This window comes from Mesocricetus auratus, unplaced genomic scaffold (assembly GCF_017639785.1).
Source record: "Mesocricetus auratus isolate SY011 unplaced genomic scaffold, BCM_Maur_2.0 Super-Scaffold_100014, whole genome shotgun sequence".
NCBI classification, from domain to species: Eukaryota; Metazoa; Chordata; class Mammalia; order Rodentia; family Cricetidae; genus Mesocricetus; species Mesocricetus auratus.
The window spans coordinates 40,037,860-40,049,506 of record NW_024429197.1 but is presented as its reverse complement, the minus strand read 5'-3'; positions in this window follow the sequence as shown (position 1 = coordinate 40,049,506).

Genomic DNA, 11,647 nt, shown 5'->3' with positions numbered 1-11,647 from the left:
TGTCTGAAATACCTGATTGGCCTAAAAAGAGATGAATGGTCAATAGCAAGGCAGGAAAAAGGATAGGTAGAGCTAGCAGACAGAGAATAAAGAGGAGGAGAAATCTGGGAGCAAGAAAAGAAGGGACCAGAAACCCAGCAACAAGGTCAGACACAAAATAAGAAGGAAGGATATACAGAAATAGAGAAAGGTAAAAGACCAGAGGCAAAAGGTAGGATAATTTACGAAAAACTGGTTAGAAATAAGCCAAGCTGCCGGGAGTTGGTGGCGCACGCCTTTAATCCCAGCACTCGGGAGGCAGAGGCAGGCGGATCTCTGTGAGTTTGAGGCCAGCCTGGTCTATAAAGTGAGTTCCAGGACAGCCTCCAAAGCTACAGAGAAACCCTGTCTCGAAAAACAAAACAAAAAAAAGGAAAAAAAAGAAATAAGCCAAGCTAAGGCAGGGCTTTTGTAAGTTATAATTCTCCATGTATTTATTCGGGAGCTGGGTGGCAGTCCCCGCCTCCCGAAGAGTCAAGGTGAAACAAAAACAAACAGCCACACAGGACCACTAACCCAGCAGCAGCACTTCCTACAGTGATCTGGGCTCTCCCACATCAATCAGCAGTCAAGAAAATGCCCCATAGACATGCCCATGGGCCAATCTGATATGTGTTGGTGGGGTTCTTAATTGATAGCTTATCTTCCCAGATAAGATAGCTCTAGCTCTTGTCAAGTTGACAAACAAAAACAAAACAAAACAAACAACCAAAACTAGCCAGCATACCCAGCTAACCAGTGTTAATTGTTCCAGTACAGAGGGGTTTCACATCAGTGGTTCTGGTTTTCACAGCTGACTCATTAGCCCAAATGAACATAAATCATAGGAACCATCCTACATGAGGTCAAGGAGGCAGTACATATTCCTTAGTAGGAAGAGGTTTAAAGCCATTTCTGAAAGGGCAGGGAGTATGTGATTGAGAGGAAAAATGGTTATAGTCCTAAATGTCATTAGGACTGAAGGATCCATGGTGTATCTGCAAGGACACTCTTGGCTACTAAGATAACAGCATCCTGCATTCTTTGGATATGACCTGGCCGTCATGACCATGCCCAGGTAGAAAAGCAGCACCAGATAGAATGAAACTGGCAACCCTTTAACTATGGGAAGCCAAAACCTGGAAGGAGAATAACTCAGGTGCTCAGAACACATCGGTCTGACTTCAGTCCCCTTCTTGTTCTGACCCTACAGCAGTGAGTGGTCCCTGCTATACCTATTGCATGTCCCTGTTGCTTCTGCCCACCCCCAAAGTGTTTCCTGTATTGATAACACTTTGAAGAAACTTTGAAGGTCTTAGGCAGCTCAAGGACCTACAGCAATAGCTTCTCAAGCTTCACCAAGCAAGAAACTTGTCTATCTAACTCTCATTCCATGCCAGATTCTGCTCATATAGGTGGAGACTAGCTTAGGCTAGTGTATGGGAAAATACCATGTGGCCCTTTCTTAAGGCATATGGGTTAAAGAGATTCCAATAGGTGAGTGTACAGTCTAGGGAAGCCTTTGCTGATGATCACAAATTTGAAGTCAAAGGGTGCTTTATTGGGGCATCTTCCAGATCTTCTTTGTTTTCCTCTCCAGAGCATCCTATGTAGAGTTTACTGAGATGGGAGTGGGTACCTGTATCCTATTTCTCATTAGTGACCATAAAAGAAGGGAGATCCTGTTCAGATTATTTATTTTTATTGATGTGAAATGTGACTCTTTAATACCTTGTAACTTTAATGAATTGTTACTCTTATATGATCCAGCATTCAAACAAACCGAAAATAAAACCCATACCTCAAGCACAATAATTACTCGTAATGAATCATTCCATAACCTAGAGGATATGAAATGCTCTTTTCCTTGGCCTTTATGTCATAGCAACTAGAAAGCAGAAAAAGCACGATGGAGTAGAGACAATGCAGACAGCTAGGAGGAGAGAGTAGAGAAAAACAGACTGGGAGATGCTGAGCAAAAAGAGCAGGCATTAAGACCCAGTGGAGCCCTAACTCCAGCATCCCACAGGAGCAAATTGGTCCTTGCTTCTAGTTTTCCTGGCAGCAGTTTACCTAGCACCTTGCTCTGGGTGCAGATTTAGTAGGTGGGGGAGGGTGAAATTCAGGGCCTTTTGTGTCTTAAAGAAATTTTCAAAGAACAAATAAAAAGTAAAAAAAAGAAAAGAAAGAAAGAAACCTGCTACCCCAAGCCCCACCCACAATCCCACTAATAGCCCCACAGCCTGTGCTCTGACCATTTTCTTCCCAGCTTCCCCATTAGCCTGGGGAACCCAGTGTCCCCTGCAAGGCTACCTACCTACAGGGCTCTGCACACAAGGCCACCTACCTACAGGGCTCTGCACACAAGGCCACCTACCTACAGGGCTCTGCACACAAGGCTACCTACCTACAGGGCTCTGCACACAAAGCCACCTACCTACAGGGCTCTGCACACACACAGGCCATGGGGGAGCCTTGGCTAAGGGAAGGGGCATGTGTGGAGAGAGCATTTGCAAAGTCGGAACTGTCGTCTATCACACAGCAAAAGGAGACCATGGCGTGGATACTGTTTGGGTTCCCACCATGCTAGTCATGATCAGGTTGTCACCCTCAATTGGAAGGGGCCCTTGGAGTACTGGATGGGTCCCAGCCACATCCGAGTTTGCCTTTTCCTTTCAGACAGGTGTGTGTGTGTGAGCAGAGGTCTTCTCAAATCCCCGATGAGAGATGCCAAGAAATGAAACAAAATGGTGGTGGTGTACCAGTGGTTGGCCAGGGAATTGTCTCGTTCGCGGTTGTCTGGTGTTCCCCAGCACAATAAGGAAAGACAGAAGACCAAACCACCGAGAAAGGGAAAGTAACAGCTTTATATGTTTGGGGTGGGAGAAGTCAAGGCTGGAAGTCCTCTAAATGAATGCCGGCTGGAGTAAAGAGCCCCTGGGTCTTCCCCTCCCCGCTCTTGGTTCTGTTTCGATAACTTCCCCATACCTTCCCAACAGTTCTCCCCCAAATGTTTTCTGGGAACAAGAAGCTGCCATCTCAGGAAGTCCACTTCTATTTTCCTAGTTTACCTCTAACGCCCCAGAATGAGAGTATAAAAGAGACTGTAGTAATGACAAGTGGACGAGGAAGGGCTCCCGCACCCCCCACAGCAAGCACCTCCAGGGGCTCAGCATTGCAGCAAGGAAGAAGGCCTGAGAGAGCCCTTCCCTGTATTTGGCCACTAGAGCTCATCACAGAGGACTAAAGGGAGAACTTGAAAAACATGAGTGTTTAGGATGCATGAACCCTCAGGTAGGTAGTTCCTTTCTCACCCTTTTCTCGCAGGGTAAGCTCAAGATCTGCTGGTGACTTTCTGAATTGAAGAATCCCTTTCCCTCTGACTCCGCTTTGTGGATGTCTGAGTTACATAGAGACGGCACAAAACCAAACTTCCGGCAGGCCAGATGGATTAAAAGCAGATAAGTAAGAAGACCCCTAAAAAATTGCCTAACAAGAGTTACTTCTGTGATGGGGAGGAAACAGAAAAATGTTTAATAACAAGCATCATTACTTTTTACTTTTGTATTCTTCTATGGACAGGTTCTTTTATGTTCAAAACTACCTAAATAAAAAAGGCAAAATGGGGCCATGAATGGTGCTTCCCGCCTGTAATTCTAACACTAGTGAGGCTTTGGGGGTACTGAGGAAGGAGGATGGCTGTAAGTTTGAGGTCAGCTTGGATTACAAATGAAGTTTAAATTCAGCTTGAGCTAAAAAGTGAGACCCGATCTTAAGCAAACAAACAAACAACCAAAGCCACCAATGGTTAGGTGGATGATATCCGGGTGGTTGCTTGTGTTTTAGTTTTGAGGGTTGTCTTAGGATTTCTATTGCTGAGATGAAACACCATGATCAAAACGCAAGTTGGGGAGGAAAGGGTTATTAGGTTTACACTTCAGAATTGTTGTTCATCACTGAAGGGAGTCAGGACAGGAACTCAAGCAGGGCTGGAACCTGGAGGTTGGGGCTGATGCAGAGGCCATGGAGGGGTGTTGTTTACTGGATTGCTTCTCCTGGCTTGCTCAACCTGTTTTCTTATAGAACCCAGGACCAGCAGCCCAGCAATGGCATCGCCCCCGTTGATCACTAATTGAGAAAATGCTTTATAAGGCTGAATCTTAAGGAGGCATTTCCTCAATTGAGGCTCCTTCCTCTCTGGTGACTCTAGCTTGTGTCAAGTTGACACATAAAACTAGGATTTTATTTATTCATTTTTGTTTTGCTCTGCCTTTTTTTTTTTTTTTTTTGAGAGAGGGTTCACTATGTAGTCCTGGTTGGCCATAACTTGCATGAATTCTCCCAGGAGCCAAAACTGCACATGCCACCAAGTGCAGCTCTCAGTACATTTCTTGTTTTGTTTTGTTTTTCCTTTTTTTTTTCTAAAAAAAAAAAACAGTCAACACAATTTTTTTTGTTAGATTACAGAGTACAATATCAACTCTGCTCTGTTTGGAGCACTGGCCCATCAACTCCTGTCACAGCTTCCAAACCCTGAGAATAAATTGTGTTGATGTGGGGACGGAGATTTAACCAGCCATGTTGCTTTCTTTGGTTTCAATAGGATTTGTAATCTCATTTTATGAGTGACTGTGTTGTTTTTTCCGGCCTCTGGCACTTAAGACACAGGAGCTAATGAAGCAAAGGTTGTACATCTCCAAGGAATGCCAACAGTGTGTCTTTCTGGAGGGACAACACGTTCTCTGGACTTTTATGGAGTTACATTTACTCATCCTAAAATATTTAGAGTTATGTACTTAAAAGATACAGAGCATAGATATTCCACTGCAGAAAGGGTTTTAGTCAGTGAATGTTCAATGTAGCAGGTGGAGATGAACTTAACATGTCTTGGAGACTGAACTGGGAACAGACTCTTCAGCCATAAAATGCACTTAACAGTCTATTTAATAGTGGTGAGGTCCTTGAAAATGCAATATCCATGCTAATCTTGCCTTTTTCCAAACCATAGATGAAAAATAGGTCACTTAAGTAGAGCCTTCTCTTTCTATTTAAAGTGTGGCGTTTAATCTATTTAAACAACTACCAAAACTTTATTAATTCAAAGTAAGATAAACGTGCCAAAAAAGTGGGGAATTTTATTAAAAACACAGGGTTTCCCCAAATTTACTTTGGGTACCTTAGATCTTAGGGTTCAAAGAAAATTGTGTGTGTGTGTGTGTGTGTGTGTGTGTGATGAATTCAAACAAAAGAAGGACCAGAGAAAAGCAATCTAGAATGTAATTAAACCTGGATCAGGAAATAGCTTAAAGGAACTGAAGATTTTACAAAAGGCAGGAAGCAAAAATTAGAAAAGGAGTTTCAGTGTGGTGGTGCGTGCCTGTAGTTTCTGCACTTAGGAACAGAAGCTAGAGGAACAAAGTGCCAGATTTTGTTTCGATAATAGCACCCACACCCCCGCAAGAAAAGGAGGGAGAGAGGAAGAAAGGAAAGAAAGAGAAAGATGGTGGGGTGCATTCCAGAAAGGCTTTCCACACCTCCTGACAATTCTGGGGAAAAAACCTTTTGAGAAGTGAAGAAACCAAGGAATTCATTCAGTCCAGGGTTTGCTAGCAAAGAGTTCATTTGTTTGAGGCAGGGTGTCTCTCTGTTACCCAAACTAGCTGAGAACTCTTCATGTAGCTCAGGTTGACCTTGATGTTGAGGTGATCCTTGTGTCTTGGCCTCCCAAACTCTGGGATTACAGGGCATATTACCATGTTAGGCTCTGATTGTGTTTAATGTAACTAGCTGCCGGCTTTGGTGCACTTCATGAGAAGCAGTGTTCTGTAGAGTTCATTGGAGAGGAAAAGGTAGAGTATGTCATCAATTAGAATTGCATCTTATGGCCTTCTGTTTTGGAGAACAACAGACCCACTTTTCTTCCCTAGGCTTCTCTTGATGAATAGGATTCAGTACTCTGTGGCCCCACACTGGCAATCCACTCAAAGTATGCAAGGCAATGCAGTGGTTCCCTCTTTCCACCTTTCTGTAGATTCCAGGAATTGAACTCACATCCTTAGACTTGTGTGGCTGCTAAGTCATCTCACTTGTCCCAGACTCTTCCTAGAAATAAAATTTCATTTCAGTTTCTGACTTTATGGGCTTATCAGGTACCAGAATTTGCTGCCAATGCCGATGACTGGAGTGTGAACCCCAGACTTCTCATTCTAGAAGAGGAAAACTGACTCCACAGACAACGCCTGCCAGTTGTCCTCTGACCTTCATGCATATGCTGTGGTATGTCTACAGACACATGCACAATAAATAAATGCATAATTCTAAATAAAAAAACCCTAACTTTAAATCCCATTACATTTACTGCAAATTTTCCAAGTTGGAACCTCCCACCCTCTTGATTTAAATGCTTTTTAAAATGGAGTTCTTACCATCTCCCTCAGGGAGGTTTTGGGTTGAATAGTTCTTACTGACAGGTTGCCTCCTTTATATTTAGCCCAAATTTTCATTTTCAAAGACAATTTTAGACAAGTACCATGACAGCTGTAAGCCAGTGGATCTGGATCTGTGTGTCACATAATAGAGTGTGACAATTCACTCAGTTGTGAAAGACATTGGAGCTGAAGTCATAAAACAGCAGCTGCATTATTACATTGTCCTTACACACCCATCTGAACACTGACCCAACCCTGGGCTTAGAAATTATAGATGTGTATAGCGTTCCAAAAACATTTGGGGCTGAGTTGCATATCGTATATTTAAATTCAAAATCCTGGTCTAAGAGAGAGAGGTGCAGATTTGTGACACTCCTTGGAGGTTTGGTGGTCCATGAACCAGTGAATATATTATATTTTCGTATTAAGGAACTCTTTCTCTTTGTAAAGATATAAGCATCATCCCATATTTTTAAAGAACTTAAAAAAGCAGAGTAATAGGCCAGACATGTAGGCTGGACATGGTTGCCCACGCCTTTAATCCCAGCACTCAAGAGGCAGAAGAATGTAGATTTCTGTGAGTTCAAAGCTGGCTTGGTCTACATGGTGAGTTCCACCCCTTATTCATAGTGAGATTCTGTCTTCAAAAACAAACAAAAAAAGTAGTAAACTTTTAAGATTTTATTAAGCTTAGACTTTCATATCAAATTATATCTGGAGTTCTTTATTGTTTTCATTTGTTCTATCTTTTTACATATTTTGAAAAATAAATGAATAAATATGAATTAAATATTAATGGATGTCCTCAGTATCATTCTTAGATTCTGGTCATGCATCGTTTCTTTTATGATTCATATTGTTATTCCCTTTCATTAGATTTTTTATTTTTGAGTTATTTGTGTGTAGGTATGTGCACATGAGTACAAGTGCCCTTGGAGGCCATAAGAGGGTATCAGATCCCCCAGAGCTCAAGTTCCCAAGTGGTTGTGAGACACCTGACATGGGTGCTTGGATGGAACTTGAGACCTCTGTAAGAGTAGTTCCCACTTTTAACCACCCAGCCATCCCTTCAGTCTCATTCTTACATGTGTGATTTATATACATGGATACATTTGGAGTGTGCATTTATATAAAAGAATAATTCCAACTGTAGCAGAAGTTGACAATAAAAAGAGTAATTATTATGTTCTTCTGGGATGTAAATATTTTGGACTGCATACATAGGTAGGACATTTCTTCAAGAAAGATTTGTTGAATAAATATGTATATCCATAAAAATTATAAATTAGCTTTATAGCTTCATTCAACTATAAAGAAATCGAAATCACTCTATACCCATACTAGACAAAAAATTTTTTCAGTTTCAGGTTCATGCAAATATAAATTACTTTCAGAACTTCCTGAAGAAATTTCTTCCACTGGCATGGTAAAAGGGTGACTCTGTGTGTATGCATGTGTATCATGTGTTTGCAGGTGAGAAAAAGGAGGAGGGAGAAAGTGGGGATGGAGAGAAGGAAGATGAAAGAAGATTTGAGGAGCGGCTAGCTCAGCTGTGCAAGAAATGTGAGAGCTGCCAGATCAACATGGAAGGTATTTGTGTTAACTCTTACAAAAAAAAAAAAAAGCAGCGAGGCTACAAAAAGTGTATTGACCTATGATTGCTTAGTCAGAGGCCACCACACTTTTAAAAAAGATTTTTTTAAACATTATTTTCCTGTTTGTGTCTAGGGGCGGGGCACACCACGGGGCACACGGGGAGACCTAACACTGGACAACCAGCAGGAACCCGTCTCTCCTTCTACCAAATGGGTCTTGCAGACCAAATATTCAGGTTATCAGGTGTAGGCAGCAAGTGTCCTACTCACTGAGCCATCCCACTGACTCATACAAAGTTCCACAAGGACCTTGCCCAGAAACTCCCCAGGGTCAGACTGACATCACTCTTGCTGCCAGTTATTGTGGTCAATGATTATTGTTTTAAAACATCTGATACAATGCTTCTTGGTTTTTCAAAAATATACGTTTATTTTAAGTGTATGAGCATTTCGCTTGCTGTATGTACTTATTATGTGCACCACATGTATGCCTCGTGCCTTCGGAGTTCAGAAGAGGGTGTCAGATATCCTGGACTTGGAGTTACAGATGGTTGTTAAGCCACTAAGTGGATGCTGGGAAATGAACCCAGTTCTTCAAGAAGAGCAACAAGTGCCCTTAACCACTTAGCCATCCCTCCAACCCCCCCCCCAATTCTCATAGAAATATTTATGTTAGTGTTTTGCCTTTGTGTTGCATGTGCATCCCTAGTGCTGGTGGGATCTACGTGCTTGGGGCCTCAGGGACTGTAGTTAAAAGACACTTGTGAGCTTTCTTGTGGATGACGGAAAGTGAACCCTGGTCCTCTTTGAGAGCAGAGCCAATGGTCTTACCAACTGAGCCAGTTTTCCATCCCTAAGCCTCCTCACTTTTATCTTTAACATATTCCCCTTGTTTTCGCCTCTTTGAATATTCCCATAGTTTATTGTGAATTATGACAGTGCTCTTCAATTCCCATATAAATATCATTATCTCTTAGAAAACACTTGCCTGGAATTTTTAAATTTAGGTTGATATATTATTTCCAACCCAGTGTGATCATTCAGATAAGATAGAATAACTGCTTCATTCTGTTATTTATCAGGTTTCAAAACAATGAGTTTATTTTCTTCCTCCATAGGTGATCATTTTTTTCTTTTAATTCTCACCTTCCCCCACCCCCAAGACAGAGTTTCTCTGTGTAACAGCCCTGGCTGTCCTGGAACTCAATTTGTAGACCAAGCTGGCCTCTGCCTCCCAAGTACCAGCCAGGATTAAAGGTGTGCACCAATACTACATGTTTTGTTTTTTTTTAGCCTGGGAATCCAGCATGGGACTGATCAAGACCCCCTGAATGGGGGTGTCAGGAAGGAGGCCTAGATAATCTATTGATCCTTGGGCAGTAGATCAGTATTCATCCCGAGTATACACATGGACTTTGGACTCCCATCCGACAATGTGAGATGCACTCTCACCCTGAACTCTTGGGATGAAATGACAGACTGTGGACACCCCCATGGAGGGCCTCACCCTCCCTGGGGAAATGAGGGGATATCGGGGGGGGGGGGGCTGGAGGGAGGGCACGAGAGGAGGGGAGGGAAACAGAGAGGGATCTGGAACTGACTTGTGAAGCAACCTTGTTTCTAATCTAAACTTAAACTTAAAAATAAATAATAATAAAAAATTATGTTTTTGTCTGTCTGTGTGTATGTGCATGTGATTGCAGGTACCTACAGAGGCCAGATGGAGGCACCAGAGAATGCCTAACCACTAACCTATCTCTCCAGCTCAGGCGATCATTTTCTTATACAAGTATCACTTTAAACACATAAAATGTGTTATACTTGTCTGCTGATCTGGAGCCATTGTGGTTCTTGTGCTCACCTTAGCAACCAGAGACCATATCTTCAAGTTGACTCAGGTCCTTCATTGTACCCCAATGGTAAGGAATCCAGAACTTCACACATATAAGGCAAACACTCTATCACTGACCGCTACCAAGACCTTTTGACAAAAAATTGTGAATATTTGCTTGAACCACATTTTTGTTGTTGTTGTGGTAGAATAAGATATTCTGAGTTTATTTTCAGTTTATTTCTCCTCCAGGTCTGTAGTCAGATATTTCTCTAAGGACCCCTAGATCCTTTTAATAGGGAATGGTTTTGTAAGACTACAACCTACAAGTTGAGCATATTCATTGGGTTGGTCTTGGTTTTTTTATTATTCTATACATGTTTTATCTTTTAGCACTGGGGATTGGACCTAGGTGCTAGGCAAACACCCTACTACTGAGTTCTATAGAGCCCCAGGCCTTTTTTTTTACTATTTTGGGGGGGGTCAAGGTCTTGTATGTAGCCCTGACTCCACCGGAACTCACTAGGTAGACCAGGCTGGCCTGGAATCCAAAAGCTGTTGTCTCCAGAATGTTAGGGTTAAAAGTGTGTGTCACCACAGCCTGACCTCTTTTTACTTTTTATTTTGAAGTAGGGTTTCATTACGTGGCCCACACTGATCTTGACCTTTCTTCCCTAGCCTAGGCTAACCTTTTACTTATGATCTTGACTCAGCTTCCTAAGTATCTGGAATTATGGGACTATGCTTTACCTCTACCAACTAGACCAGGCAGCTATTAATACTATTTGTGTGTGGAAAGAGCTAGTATGTTGGTACAGGCAAGTTGGTACATTTCCCCCTCCTCTTTCCCTGTCTTCCTCCTTCCCTTTTTGTCTTTCTTCTTTTTGTCCTTTCAGATTTAGTAAAGGATATCCTGAATCCATGTTGACATCAAACTTCTTTAACATCTTTACCTCTTAACTCATTTTTTTTCCAGGCTGAGAAACATCGTCCTCAATCAGGCATGGTAGTGCTTGCCTATAATCCCCACACTTTCTAGGTGGACAGGAAGTTCAAGACAAGCCTAGGCTACATAGAAAGTTTTAAGCTAATCTAGGCAACATAATACCGTCTAGTTGGCTACTTTTTACTCTTTGGCTTTTTTGGGGGCCTGCCAAACAGCTCCCAAATAAATCTTACACAGAGAGTTATTCTTTCTTATAAATGCCCAGCCTTAGCTTGGCTTATTTTTAGTCAGCTTTTCTTAATTTAAACTGTGCCATCTACTGTAAAGTGCATACTTCCTGCCAGCCTGGTCCCAGAGCCACATCAGTCCCAAATGAACACACAGGAGGCTGTATTAATTATGAAGCTGTTGGCCGTTTGCTATGGTTTCTTAATGGCTAGTTCTGACTTAATTATTAACCCATAATTACTAATATATATTTTTATAAGGACTTATCTTTTTGAGGACGGCATCCTGACCTGTCCTTTTTTTCCCCAGGATCACATGGTAACAACTCTCTTCACTCCATTTCTCAGAGTCCTCCTAGACTCTTAGTCCCACCTATCTTGTTTCCCTATTGGCCAACAGTGCTTTATTCATCAACATATGCAGAGAAGGATTTCCCCCATCATCTACTTTTGCTTTTGGGCTTTTACCTTTTCTTACTTCTGTAATCTTACTTTTGCTTAGAGTCAAGATATAGGACTCTCAGCTCCTTCTCTAGCTCCATATCTGCCTGCATGCTATCATGTCACACCATGATGACAATAGACCAAACCTCTGAACTGTG